The 14,317-nt window shown below is 46.0% G+C and overlaps 1 pseudogene; it reads right to left on the bottom strand.

Annotated features, from left to right (window-relative positions):
• Positions 1–13,126: 13,126 nt before the first annotated feature.
• LOC137505559 (U1 spliceosomal RNA) lies at positions 13,127–13,278 on the bottom strand (annotated as a pseudogene).
• Between the last annotated feature and the right edge of the window lie 1,039 nt (positions 13,279–14,317).

The raw sequence follows: 14,317 nt of genomic DNA, 5'->3' as shown, positions 1-14,317 counted from the left end.
GCCTGATCTGATGGATATGAGTGCTAGGGGGGTGACAGGAGGTGATTGATGGGTGTCTCAGGGGGCGGTTAGAGGGAAAATAGATGCAATCAATGCACTGGGGAGGTGATCGGAAGGGGGTCTGAGGGGGATCTGAGGGTTTGGCCGAGTGATCAGGAGCCCACACGGGGCAAATTAGGGCCTGATCTGATGGGTAGGTGTGCTAGGGGGTGACAGGAGGTGATTGATGGGTGTCTCAAGGTGTGATTAGAGGGGGGAAATAGATGCAAGCAATGCACTAGCGAGGTGATCAGGGCTGGGGTCTGAGGGCGTTCTGAGGTGTGGGCGGGTGATTGGGTGCCCGCAAGGGGCAGATTAGGGTCTAATCTGATGGGTAACAGTGACAGGTGGTGATAGGGGGTGATTGATGGGTAATTAGTGGGTGTTTAGAGGAGAGAAGAGATGTAAACACTGCACTTGGGAGGTGATCGGATGTCGGATCTGCGGGCGATCTATTGGTGTGGGTGGGTGATCAGATTGCCCGCAAGGGGCAGGTTAGGGGCTGATTGATGGGTGGCAGTAACAGGGGGTGATTGATGGGTGGCAGTGACAGGGGGTGATTGATAGGTGATTGACAGGTGATCAGTGGGTTATTACAGGGAATAACAGATGTAAATATTGCACTGGCGAATTGATAAGGGGGGGTCTGAGGGCAATCTGAGCGTGTGGGCGGGTGATTGGGTGCCCGCAAGGGGCAGATTAGGGTCTAATCTGATGGGTAACAGTGACAGGTGGTGATAGGGGGTGATTGATGGGTAATAAGTGGGTGTTTAGAGGAGAGAAGAGATGTAAACACTGCACTTGGGAGGTGATCTGATGTCGGATCTGCGGGCGATCTATTGGTGTGGGTGGGTGATCAGATTGCCCGCAAGGGGCAGGTTAGGGGCTGATTGATGGGTGGCAGTGACAGGGGGTGATTGATAGGAGATTGACAGGTGATCAGTGGGTTATTACAGGGAATAACAGATGTAAATATTGCACTGGCGAATTGATAAGGGGGGGTCTGAGGGCAATCTGAGCGTGTGGGCGGGTGATTGGGTGCCCGCAAGGGGCAGATTAGGGTCTAATCTGATGGGTAACAGTGACAGGTGGTGATAGGGGGTGATTGATGGGTGATTGATGGGTAATTAGTGGGTGTTTAGAGGAGAGAAGAGATGTAAACACTGCACTTGGGAGGTGATCTGATGTCGGATCTGCGGGCGATCTATTGGTGTGGGTGGGTGATCAGATTACCCGCAAGGGGCAGGTTAGGGGCTGATTGATGGGTAGCAGTGACAGGGGGTGATTGACGGGTGATTGACGGGTGATTGACAGGTGATCAGGGGGGATAGATGCATACAGTACACGGGGGGGGGGGTCTGGGGAGAATCTGAGGGGTGGGGGGGTGATCAGGAGGGAGTAGGGGGCAGATTAGGGACTAAAAAAAAAATAGCGTTGACAGATAGTGACAGGGAGTGATTGATGGGTGATTAGGGGGGTGACTGGGTGCAAACAGTGGTCTGGGGGGTGGGCAGGGGGGGGTCTGAGGGGTGCCGTGGGCGATCAGGGGGCAGGGGGGGGGAAATCAGTGTGCTTGGGTGCAGACTAGGGTGGCTGCAGCCTGCCCTGGTGGTCCCTCGGACACTGGGACCACCAGGGCAGGAGGCAGCCAGTATAATAGGCTTTGTATACATTACAAAGCCTATTATACATGCGTGTAGCGGCGATCCGGGTGCTAGTAACCCGCCGGCGCTTCCGAACGGCCGGCGGGTTACAGCGAACGGTGGGCGGAGCCAGTCCCCGGCGGCTGATCGCGTCACGAATGACGCGATCGCCGCATAGCCACTCCCGCAGCCGCCCCCGCCGATGGGCGTATTGCGGTCGTTTGGGCCCGGACTTTGCCGCCGCCCATTGGCTGGGGGCGGTCCTCAAGTGGTTAACAGTTTCACAGCATCAGAACTTTGTTTCTCTTATACAAACCTCATTTTTAGCTGCACAGAAGAAAACTGCCCGGGCTTTTTTCCCCTGATGCTGTGCAAAGCATGATGGGATTTCTGATGTTGTTGTTCTCGTTCTGCTGTTTTGGTGCAATTTTTTTTTTTTTTTACATTTTGAATTTGACATTTAAAGCCTAGTGCGTGCAGCTGGGAAGGGTTATCAGGACACAGGATAGTTGGAACTGTGTTTCCTGCTCCCTGTCACCTCCTTTCAACCAAAAAAGATGGCTGCCCCCATGAATCACAAACATTTGCCTGTTCTTTCAAAACAGGGTGGGTAAGAGATTATATTACCTATCTATTCTAATTAACATAACTAATGTAACTTGATGACAGTATGTTTGTTTAGGCTGAAGTTCCCCTTTAACCGCTTAAAGACCACAGTCTTTTCGCCCCTTAAAGAGACTCTGTAACAATTTTTTCAGCCTTAGTTCTTCTATCCTATGAGTTCCTATGCCTGTTCTAATGTGCTGGGGCTTACTGCAGCTCTTCCTAATTACACTGTCTCTGTAATAAATCAATGTATCTTTCCTCTGTCCTGTTTGTCGGGCTAAGGCTTTGATTGTGTGGAATGTGCAGGGCTGCTTGTGATTGGTAGAAGCGATACACACCCTCTGCAGGCCCCCTGCATACTCACACACTATGCTTAGCTGAGCCTATTAGAAGCTGGTTAGTTTGTTTGTAAACACTGCCTAAAACTGTTAATTACAAGCCAGGATTGCAGCAGAGAGTGGCAGAAACAGCACAGAGGGGCACAGGAGAAAATAAGGAATAGAATGGTATGCTTTTTAGTGTAAGAATATTAGAGTACAGATTCTCTTTAAGGACCAGAGCCTTTTTCTCCATTCAGACCACTGCAGCTTTCACGGTTTATTGCTCGCTCATACAACCTACCACCTAAATGAATTTTGGCTCCTTTTCTTGTCACTAATAAAGCTTTCTTTTGGTGCTATTTGATTGCTCCTGCGATTTTTACTTTTTATTATATTCAGCAAAAAAGACATGAATTTTGGCAAAAAAATGATTTTTTTTAACTTTCTGTGCTGACATTTTTCAAATAAAGTAAAATTTCTGTATACATGCAGCACGAAAAATGTGGACAAACATGTTTTTGATAAAAAAAACCCATTCAGTGTATATTTATTGGATTGGGTAAAAGTTATAGCGTTTACAAACTATGGTGCCAAAAGTGAATTTTCCCATTTTCCAGCATCTCTGACTTTTCCGCCCACCTGTCATGTTTCATGAGGTGCTAAAATTCCAGGATAGTATAAATACCCCCCAAATTACCCCATTTTGGAAAGAAGACATCCCAAAGTATTCACTGAGAGGCATGGTGAGTTCATAGAAGATTGTATTTTTTGTCACAAGTTTGCGGAAAATGACACTTTGAGACAAAAAAAAAATAAAAAATAAAAAATTCAATTTCTGCTAACTTGTGACAAAAAAAAATGAAATCTGCCACGGACTCACCATAGCCCTCTCTGAATACCTTGAAGTGTCTACTTTCCAAAATGGGGTCATTTGTGGGGTGTATTTACTGTCCTGGCATTTTGGGGGGTGCTAAATTGTAAGCACCCCTGTAAAGCCTAAAGGTGCTCATTGGACGTTGGGCCCCTTAGTGCACCTAGGCTGCAAAAAGGGGTCACACATGTGGTATTGCCGTACTCAGGAGAAGTAGTATAATGTGTTTTGGGGTGTATTTTTACACATACCCATGCTGGGTGGGAGAAATATCTCTGTAAATGACAATCTTTTGATTTTTTTTACACACAATTGTCCATTTACAGAGATCTTTCTCCCACTCAGCATGGGTATGTGTACAAATACACCCCAAAACACATTATACTACTTCTCCTGAGTACGGCAATACCACATGTGTGGCACTTTTTTGCACCCTAACTGCGCTAAGGGGCCCAAAGTCCAATGAGTACCTTTAGGATTTCACGGGTCATTTTGAGAAATTTTATTTCAAGACTACTCCTCACGGTTTAGGGCCCCTAAAATGCCAGGACAGTATAGGAACCCCACAAATGACCACATTTTAGAAAGAAGACACCCCAAGGTATTCCGTTAGTAGTACGGTGAGTTCATAGAAGATTTTATTTTTTGTCACAAGTTAGCGGAAAATGACATTTTGTGAAAAAAACTAATAAAAAGCAATTTCCGCTAACTTGTGACAAAAAATAAAATCTTCTATGAACTCACCGTACTACTAACGGAATACCTTGGGGTGTCTTCTTTCTAAAATGGGGTCATTTGTGGGGTTCCTATACTGTCCTGGCATTTTAGGGGCCCTAAACCGTGAGGAGTAGTCTTGAAATAACATTTCTCAAAATGACCTGTGAAATCCTAAAGGTACTCATTGGACTTTGGGCCTCTTAGCGCAGTTAGGGTGCAAAAAAGTGCCACACATGTGGTATCGCCGTACTCAGGAGAAGTAGTATAATGTGTTTTGGGGTGTATTTTTACACATACCCATGCTGGGTGGGAGAAATATCTCTGTAAATGGACAATTGTGTGTAAAAAAAGCAAAAGATTGTCATTTACAGAGATATTTCTCCCACCCAGCATGGGTATGTGTAAAAATATACCCCAAAACACATTATACTACTTCTCTTGAGTACGGCGATACCACATGTGTGGCACTTTTTTGCACCCTAACTGCGCTAAGGGGCCCAACGTCCAATGAGTACCTTTAGGATTTCACAGGTCATTTTGAGAAATTTCATTTCAAGACTACTCCTCACGGTTTAGGGCCCCTAAAATGCCAGGACAGTATAGGAACCCCACAAATGACCCCATTTTAGAAAGAAGACACCCCAAGGTATTCTGTTAGTAGTACGGTGAGTTCATAGAAGATTTTATTTTTTGTCACAAGTTAGCGGAAAATGACACTTTGTGAAAAAATCTAATAAAAAGCAATTTCCGCTAACTTGTGACAAAAAATAAAATCTTCTATGAACTCACCGTACTCCTAACGGAATACCTTGGGGTGTCTTCTTTCTAAAATGGGGTCATTTGTGGGGTTCCTATACTGTCCTGGCATTTTAGGAGCCCTAAACCGTGAGGAGTAGTCTTGAAATGAAATTTCTCAAAATGACCTGTGAAATCCTAAAGGTACTCATTGGACGTTGGGCCCCTTAGCGCAGTTAGGGTGCAAAAAAGTGCCACACATGTGGTATCGCCGTACTCAGGAGAAGTAGTATAATGTGTTTTGGGGTGTATTTTTACACATACCCATGCTGGGTGGGAGAAATATCTCTGTAAATGACAATCTTTTGCTTTTTTTTACACACAATTGTCCATTTACAGAGATATTTCTTCCACCCAGCATGGGTATGTGTAAAAATACACCCCAAAACACATTATACTACTTCTCCTGAGTACGGCGATACCACATGTGTGGCACTTTTTTGCACCCTAACTGCGCTAAGAGGCCCAAAGTCCAATGAGTACTTTTAGGATTTCACAGGTCATTTTGAGAAATTTCATTTCAAGACTACTCCTCACGGTTTAGGGCCCCTAAAATGCCAGGACAGTATAGGAACCCCACAAATGACCCCATTTTAGAAAGAAAACACCCCAAGGTATTCCGTTAGTAGTACGGTGAGTTCATAGAAGATTTTATTTTTTGTCACAAGTTAGCGGAAAATGACACTTTGTGAAAAAATCTAATAAAAAGCAATTTCCGCTAACTTGTGACAAAAAATAAAATCTTCTATGAACTCACCGTACTCCTAACGGAATACCTTGGGGTGTCTAATTTCTAAAATGGGGTCATTTGTGGGGTTCCTATACTGTCCTGGCATTTTAGGGGCCCTAAACCGTGAGGAGTAGTCTTGAAATGAAATTTCTCAAAATGACCTGTGAAATCCTAAAGGTACTCATTGGACATTGGGCCCCTTAGCGCAGTTAGGGTGCAAAAAAGTGCCACACATGTGGTATCGCCGTACTCAGGAGAAGTAGTATAATGTGTTTTGGGGTGTATTTTTACACATACCCATGCTGGGTGGGAGAAATATCTCTGTAAATGACAATCTTTTGCTTTTTTTACACACAATTGTCCATTTACAGAGATATTTCTCCCACCCAGAATGGGTATGTGTAAAAATACACCCCAAAACACATTATACTACTTCTCCTGAGTACGGCGATACCACGTGTGGCACTTTTTTGCACCCTAACTGCGCTAAGAGGCCCAAAGTCCAATGAGTACCTTTAGGATTTCACAGGTCATTTTGAGAAATTTTATTTCAAGACTACTCCTCACGGTTTAGGGCCCCTAAAATGCCAGGACAGTATAGGAACCCCACAAATGACCCCATTTTAGAAATTAGACACCCCAAGGTATTCCGTTAGGAGTACGGTGAGTTCATAGAAGATTTTATTTTTTGTCACAAGTTAGCGGAAAATGACACTTTGTGAAAAAATCTAATAAAAAGCAATTTCCGCTAACTTGTGACAAAAAATAAAATCTTCTATGAACTCACCGTACTCCTAACAGAATACCTTGGGGTGTCTAATTTCTAAAATGGGGTCATTTGTGGGGTTCCTATACTGTCCTGGCATTTTAGGGGCCCTAAACCGTGAGGAGTAGTCTTGAAATGAAATTTCTCAAAATGACCTGTGAAATCCTAAAGGTACTCATTGGACGTTGGGCCCCTTAGCGCAGTTAGGGTGCAAAAAAGTGCCACACATGTGGTATCGCCGTACTCAGGAGAAGTAGTATAATGTGTTTTGGGGTGTATTTTTACACATACCCATGCTGGGTGGGAGAAATATCTCTGTAAATGACAATCTTTTGATTTTTTTTACACACAATTGTCCATTTACAGAGATATTTCTCCCACCCAGCATGGGTATGTGTAAAAATACACCCCAAAACACATTAAACTACTTCTCCTGAGTACGGTGGTACCACATGTGTGGCACTTTTGTGCACCCTAACTGCGCTAAGGGGCCCAAAGTCCAATGAGCACCTTCAGGCTTTACAGGGATGCTTACAATTTAGCACCCCCCCCCCCCCACTTGCCAGGACAGTTAACAAACCCCACAAATGACCCAATTTTGGAAAGAATACACGCTAAGGTATTCCATGAGGGCCATGGTGAGTTCATAGAAAATTTTATTTTTTGTCACAAGTTAGCGGAAAATGACATTTTGTGGGGAAAAAAAAACACAATTTCTGCTAACTTGTGACAAAAAATAAAATATTCTATGAACTCACCATGCACCTAACGGAATACTTTGGGGTGTCCTCTTTCCAAAATGGCATCATTCGTGGGGTCTGTCCTGGCATTTTAGGGTCTCTGCAATCATTACATGTATGGCCAGTATTAGGAGTTTCTGCTATACGCCTTATATTGGGCATAAGGGTAATGCATTTTGGGCTGAAAGGAAAAATGAACGTCAAACAATCAATCAATCAATGTGGATGAAAAAATATCTGCCAAAAAAATTTGAAAAAAATAAAGAGGGGAAGGCGTCTGCCAGGACATAGGAGCTGCCGCCCCAAAAATCCAAACCCACCAGCTCGTATGCCCTGGCAAACCTGATTTATCCATTCACACCGATCGATGTGGATGAACAAATCATTGCCAGAGTTCTTTTTTGATACAAAGTGTTTGCCAAAGCATATGAATCCCCAACACCACTCCTCGACCCATATGCCTCGGCAAACGTATCTTTTTGACTGCGGAGGAGAAATCTCGTCCTGCAGCACTGCATGCACCGACTTGTGTGTAAGCTGACAGACGCGCAATGTTCTGTCAGGATGCACCATCAGTGCTGCAGCTAGTTAGTCGTTCGCTCGGTCCACCTGGAAGGTTATTGGATGGAAAAAGAGAAAAAAAAATACAAAAAAACCCCCAAAACAAGCAAGCAGCAAAGCAATTACTTCATTAACATTAATAAACTTTGAACTTTTTTAATAAAAAACTTAACATTGCAAACCAAACATTAACTTCTTTGCTTACCTGTTTTTTTGTTTTTTTTTAACTTACCTCCCGAGGACAAACCTCTCCTCCCCCATGGAACAATGTGCGAAGTGCAAATCGCACAGAGTTGTGGCGAAGTACATTACGCAATTTGTCCCAAGTGAAAGGAGAGGTTTCTGGCAGCCCTGTGTATTAGGGTCTCTGGAAACCCGATGTTTGGTTTCACACTGCATATTGACATATCCGGTGGGTCGAGCCCGCCGCACCGTATCGTCCAAAACAGACCTTCAGGCAATACCACAAGAGTAGCATTCGGCCTAGTAATGAACTGCGTCGCCATAGACCAACATGACTTCCGGGCCGATCGATATTGCCACAGAAGCCACGCAGTAACATAGGCATGCACTAGCGTTAAGTCAAGCACTTCCGGCGTAGGGGGGGACCGCAAAGTGTGACTTTTGCTAGGCATTTTGCCCTAACGCATCGCAGCAGTGTGAAATAGCACTGAGAGACCCTTGTGTGCCTACCGCTGTGTGTGGAGTTCCCTACTCTCTAATAGTGTACCTGCTCGTGGTACCTCTCAAAACACTCCCCTAGGCATAGGCCAGGCTGGTCAGGACAGGTGGGACAATAAACAGTGGTGTCACGCCTTATTCCAGCCCTGCTGCAGACACGACAGCGTTTTCTTCGGATTCGTTGACCTGGGGTACTCGGAATTGGATAGGCGTAATGCCTTCCATGCAGCCGGCTAGTTGCATCTTGGGGTTGGGCCACGGCACCTCCTGGATACAGGAGTTCCATCACGATCTGTTTATTAAATTGAATAAACGATCCAGTTCTCCCAGCCTTACTGTAGAGAACAAAGCTGTTGTAAATTGCCAATTGAATGAGGTAAAAAGACACTTTTTTATACCAGCGTCTTGTTTTTCGGGCAACTAAATAGGGCGCTAACCTCTGGTCATTGAAATCCACCCCTCCCATGTTAGTATTATACTCATGGACGACAAGGGGTTTTTCAATGACCTGAGTTCGCCGTTGAATTTCAACTGTCGTGTCTGTGTGAATGGTGGACAGGAAGTAAACCTCCCTCTTGTCCTTCCATTTCACCGCGAGCAGGTCGTCAGCACACAAGGCGGCCCTCTGCCCCCGTTCAAGTCTGGTGGTATTGAGCCGTTGGGGGAAGCCCCGGCGACTAGGCCGCACGGTGCCACAGTATCGGATTTTTTCGATTTTTAAGTGCTGAAAGAGGGCCACACTTGTGTAATAATTGTCCACAAAAAGATGGTACCCTTTCTGGAACAAGGGTGACACCAAGTCCCACACAACCTTTCCACTGCTCCCCAGGTAGTCAGGGCATCCGACCGGCTCCAATTTTGAGTCTTTTCCCTCATAGACCCTAAAATAAGATGTATAGCCTGTGGCCCTTTCACAGAGCTTATAAAGTTTCACCCCATACCGGGGGCGCTTGCTTGGGATGTACTGTTTGATGCGAAGGCGCCCGGTAAAGCGTATGAGGGACTCGTCTACGCATATGTCCTGGTCAGGGGTATAAGCATCTGCAAATCTGGATGACAGGTGGTCTATGAGGGTTTGAATTTTGTGGAGCCGGTCAAAAGCAGGGTGGTCACTTCGATGACAGGTTTCGTTGTTATTGAAGTGCAGAAAGCGCAGGATGTTCTCAAATCGTGCCCTGGACATGGCAGCAGAGTACAGGGGAACATGATATGCTGGGTCCGTAGACCAATAAGACCGCAACACATTCTGCTTTACTAGTCCCGTGTGAAGGAGAAGGCCCAAAAAAAATTTTCATTTCGGAAACTTGGACTGGTTTCCACCGAAAAGGCTGGGCAAGGAACTTTTCCGGATTGGCGGTTATATATTGTGTGGCCTTACGGTTGGTCTCTGCCACAATTAAGTCTAAGAGATCCTGGGTGAAGAACAGATAGAAAAAGTCTAGGGCCGATCCTAGATTATCTGTCTCCACCTGGACTCCAGACTGGGCGGTGAAAGGGGGAAGTACGGGTGCGGCGGAATCAGGGGATTGCCAATTTGGGTTTGCCAGCACCTCTGGTAAACTAGGGGTAATACGGGCCCGTCTTCTTGGTGGCTGCGACTGGGATCTTACTGCACGTGCCACCGAACCAGTTTCAACTTCCATGCTGGTGCTCGCCACTTCACCAGGGTCTACGGAAGTACTGGTGCTAGGTCCAGGAGATGTTGTGCTGCTGGTGCCTGCCCCACCATGAAATCTCAGACCAGCACGAACACCACTCTGCTGCCCTTGAGGCCGATCCTGCGCCACCTGCGGTCCAACAACATGGGGTGTGGTACGCCTGGCTTTAGCCGGGACCTCAACCTCGTCATCACTATCGGTCAGTGAGCCACTGCTCAATTCAGGTTCAAACTCTGACCCGGAAGATTCGTCGAATGAGGCGTCCCAATCGTCCTCATCCGACTGGGCCATGTACCTGAGAACCTCATCATCGGAATACCCCTTTCTTGCCATGGTGGTCTGCTAAATTTAGGGGGTATTCCTCTGAGACTACCCAGAAAAAAAGAGCACCTACCTAGCAAAAGGGAGTATTTGAGAGGTAGAAAGCTGTGGTCACTGAGTTTTGATAAAAAAATAAATCAAAACTGAGGTTTACAGTGCCACAGCTATTGTACAGTGTTTTTTGCAGTGATCAGAAAAAAAATTCTGTCACTGCGGTGGGGCGGGCTGAACGCAAGTGCAGGCGAACGATCAGGCCTGATCGGGCAAACACTGCGTTTTTTGTGTGGATCCTAGTGACCCTAATAGATCTGACTGCGATCAGTAATGATCACTTACAGATACTATATAGTACCAATGTTGATTAGCGACAGTGATGACGCTAATTAGTGACTGTGGTGCAGTGGGCTGAGCACTAACTGACACAAAGGGGCCTAGCTAACTGGCCTAACTGCTAACACTAGTGATACTAAAAAAGTGACAGTTTTCACTGATCACTGTTTTTAGATCACTAGGTTAGTGACAGGGGGGTGGTGGCGAGTGGGGAATCAGAGGCAATCAGAAACAATCACAGGACAATCAAAGGCAATCACAGGGCAATCGCAGGCCAATCACAGGGCACTCAATTCACGGGACAATCGAAGCCAATCACGGGACAATCAAAGCCAATCACAGGGCAATCAAACCAATCACGGCACAATCAAAGCCAATCACAGGCCAATCAAAGCCAATCACAGGGCAATCAAACCAATCACTGCACAATCAAAGCCGATCACAGGCCAATCACAGCCAATCACAGGCCAATCAAACCAATCACGGCACAATCAAAGCCGATCACGGGACAATCAAAGCCAATCACAGGGCAATCACAGGGCAATCAAAGCCAATCACGGGACAATCAAATACAATTGCAGCACAATCAAACTGAATGTCAGCACAATGAAATACAATTACAGCACAATCAAATACAATGCACTGGGAAGGTGATTGGGGGGGGGGGGGGCTGAGGGCGATCTGAGGGTTATGGGGGTTGATTAGGTGCCCGCACGGGGCAGATTGGGTCCTGATCTGATGGGTGGCAGACACAGGGGGTGACGATAGGAGATCAGTGAGGGATTACAGGAGAGAATAGATGTAAACAATGCACTGGGGAGGTTATCAGGAGGGGGGGTGTCTGAGGGCAATCTGAGGGTCTGGGTGGGTGATCAGGTGCCCCCAAGGGACAGTTTAGGGTCTGCGCTGATGGGTGGTGGTGACAAGGGGTGATAGACAGGTGATAGATGGGTGATAGACAGGTGATCAGTGGGTAAGGCAGCTATATAGCTGTATACAGCATACAGGGGGGTGGGTCTGGGGGGATCTGAGGGTAGGGGGGGTGATCAGGGGACCCTAGGGGGCAGTTAGGGACCTAACCTAGGGGATAGCGTCCCTAGATAGTGACAGGGAGTGATTGATGGGTTTTTAGGTGGGTGGTGGGGTGCAGATACTGGTGTGCTGGGGTGGTCAGGGGGGGTTCTGAGGGCTGGGGTGGGCGATCGGGTGGTCTGTGTGTGGCAAAGTGTGTGCTTTTCTACTTATCGGTAGGCTGCCTGTCCTCTCTGATGGTCGCACGACGAGTGACCATCAGCGGAGGAGGCAGCCAGTATAATACACTTTCTTACAATAACAAAGTGTATTATACTCTCCTGATTGGCCGGATCGCCGCATTTGAAACCCGCCGGCGCTGCTAATTGGCCGGCGGGTTTCCGTGCAGGGTGGGCGGAGCCTATTGCCGGCGGCAATCGCGTCATTGATGACGCGATCGCCGCACCGCCACCGCTGATGCCGCCCCCGCCGATGGGCGTATTGCGGTCGTTTGGGCCCGGACTTTGCCGCCGCCCATCGGCTGGGGGCGGTCCTCAAGTGGTTAAACAAGGTGTGTATGATGGTCTGCAGATCTCATAGACTATGAATGCAATTTGCAGGAACGGATCTTTGGCAGGAACAGATCTTTTGCAGATACTGATCTTTTGTGTCTGTACAGCATCTTTGTGTGCAGCATCTTGCAAAGATTTTTTGCTGATGGGGAGTTCAGCTCCATAGAAAAGACTGTGAAGGTATGGCTCTCATACTACATGGAAGGGGGTAAAATTGGTCTGTGATCTTTCATTTTCAAAAGACTATGGTCTGATGTGTGTATGTGGCCTATAAGCATTAGAGGCAGAAGATCAGCAGAACAGCCAAATGCCTGATAATGTGTAAAAGGAAATACATATGGGGGCTGATCAGTGCTGGCAGGCTGTTCTTTTTATATATGATTTAACAAAAAAAATGTATATAATGCTGAGATCTTGTAATTTCACTAACTGTCCCTCTCTGATGGGCTCACAATCTAATCGCTGACTTAGCCATGTATTGTAGGGCCAATTTGGGGGGGGGGGGGGGGGGGGGGGAAGCGGAGAAAGGAAGGATAAAAAAAATTGCTACATTTCGCTTTTTAATTTAAAAAAAAAAAACCTGACAATCGCAGCAGCAATCAATTAGCACCAAAAGAAAGCTCTATTTGTGAGATGAAAAGGAAGTAAGAGTAATTTGGGTGCTAAATTGTATGACTGAGCAATAAACCGTTAAAGTTGTGAAGTGCCAAATTGTAAAAAAAATAAATAAATAAAAAAGGCATAGTCACTAGGGGTGTATAAACCTCTGGTTCTCAAGTAGTTAAGGCAGTCCATAACAAGGTTTGCATTTTAGTTGGGGAAATCGCAGGGGTCAACCCGCTCGGAGTGCAATGGATGGGCCTCACCCTGGAAGAACCATCTTTGTGATCATGGTATCTCCCCTGCCAGGTAAGTGTTTACATAACAAGGTTTGGGCGGCAGTATGCAGTGGCACTTAGAGAAACTGAAGTGAGTATTTATGTTAAGCACTATAGCTAGTGCTAAAACGCCGTATCCCGCAGCAAAACGAGGGGTTTATACCCCCAAATCCCCTAGGCTAATTGCGGGGAGCGCTTCCTGATTGAGGCAGAGCTGAGGGCTCTGCCTCTGCTTCTCGTCGCATCAATCCCCGCTAATCGGCGCCTCTCCCCACCCCTCTCAATCTTCCTTCACTGAGAGGGGCGGGAAGAGGCAGAGATACGCGCTGATTGACACGCATGGAGACAGCTGCAGCTCAAAGATCTGCCTTCCTGGGCAGCAAAATCTACGACCAAGAAAGTCGTTAATTTTTGCCTTGTGATTAGAGGGTATAAATCCCTCATTTTGCTGCGGGAATGCGGCATTTTAGCACTAGCTATAGTGCTTAACATAAATAAAAGTTGAAAACATGGATTTTAACTCGCTTCAGAGATGGAAAAGAAAGTTTGATTTTCCTCTAGCTCTCAGATGTCTGTAACTGCCAGAACAAGCTTTATGTAATCATGCATGCAGACACCCCTCAGTGCTTGTACAGAAATGGGCAAATATGTTATTACCCTTCCATAAAGAGAAAAAAAGGCCATATTTGTCTCTGATATAACTTGAAACTTACAAAAGTAATTGTCAACCATCATTCCATATTTAACTTAAATAGATTTCAGATAATACAAACATGTTATGGATATAAATGTTGGAGCCATTAATTTAATATTTTGTTGCATAACATTACACACTGGGAACAGGCTTGCAAAGAAACAAAAAGGAAAAATCGCATTAGATGCATAGAGAACATAAACATGATACTTCACTGAAACTGTAAACACGCATTTTATCCTGTACCGCATAGCATGCCTCACAATATTCAGATTGTGGCACAGCACACTGCTAATGAGCCGATGTGAATGTACCATTAGGCCTGGAACCCACTGAAATCCGCAAACGCAAAACGCAACCGCTAGCGTTTTGTCTGAGCGGTTT

Source organism: Hyperolius riggenbachi, chromosome 4 (assembly GCF_040937935.1).
Source record: "Hyperolius riggenbachi isolate aHypRig1 chromosome 4, aHypRig1.pri, whole genome shotgun sequence".
Taxonomy (NCBI): Eukaryota; Metazoa; Chordata; class Amphibia; order Anura; family Hyperoliidae; genus Hyperolius; species Hyperolius riggenbachi.
The sequence above is the reverse complement of the archived record's forward strand: the minus strand, read 5'-3'. Positions and strand labels throughout refer to the sequence as shown.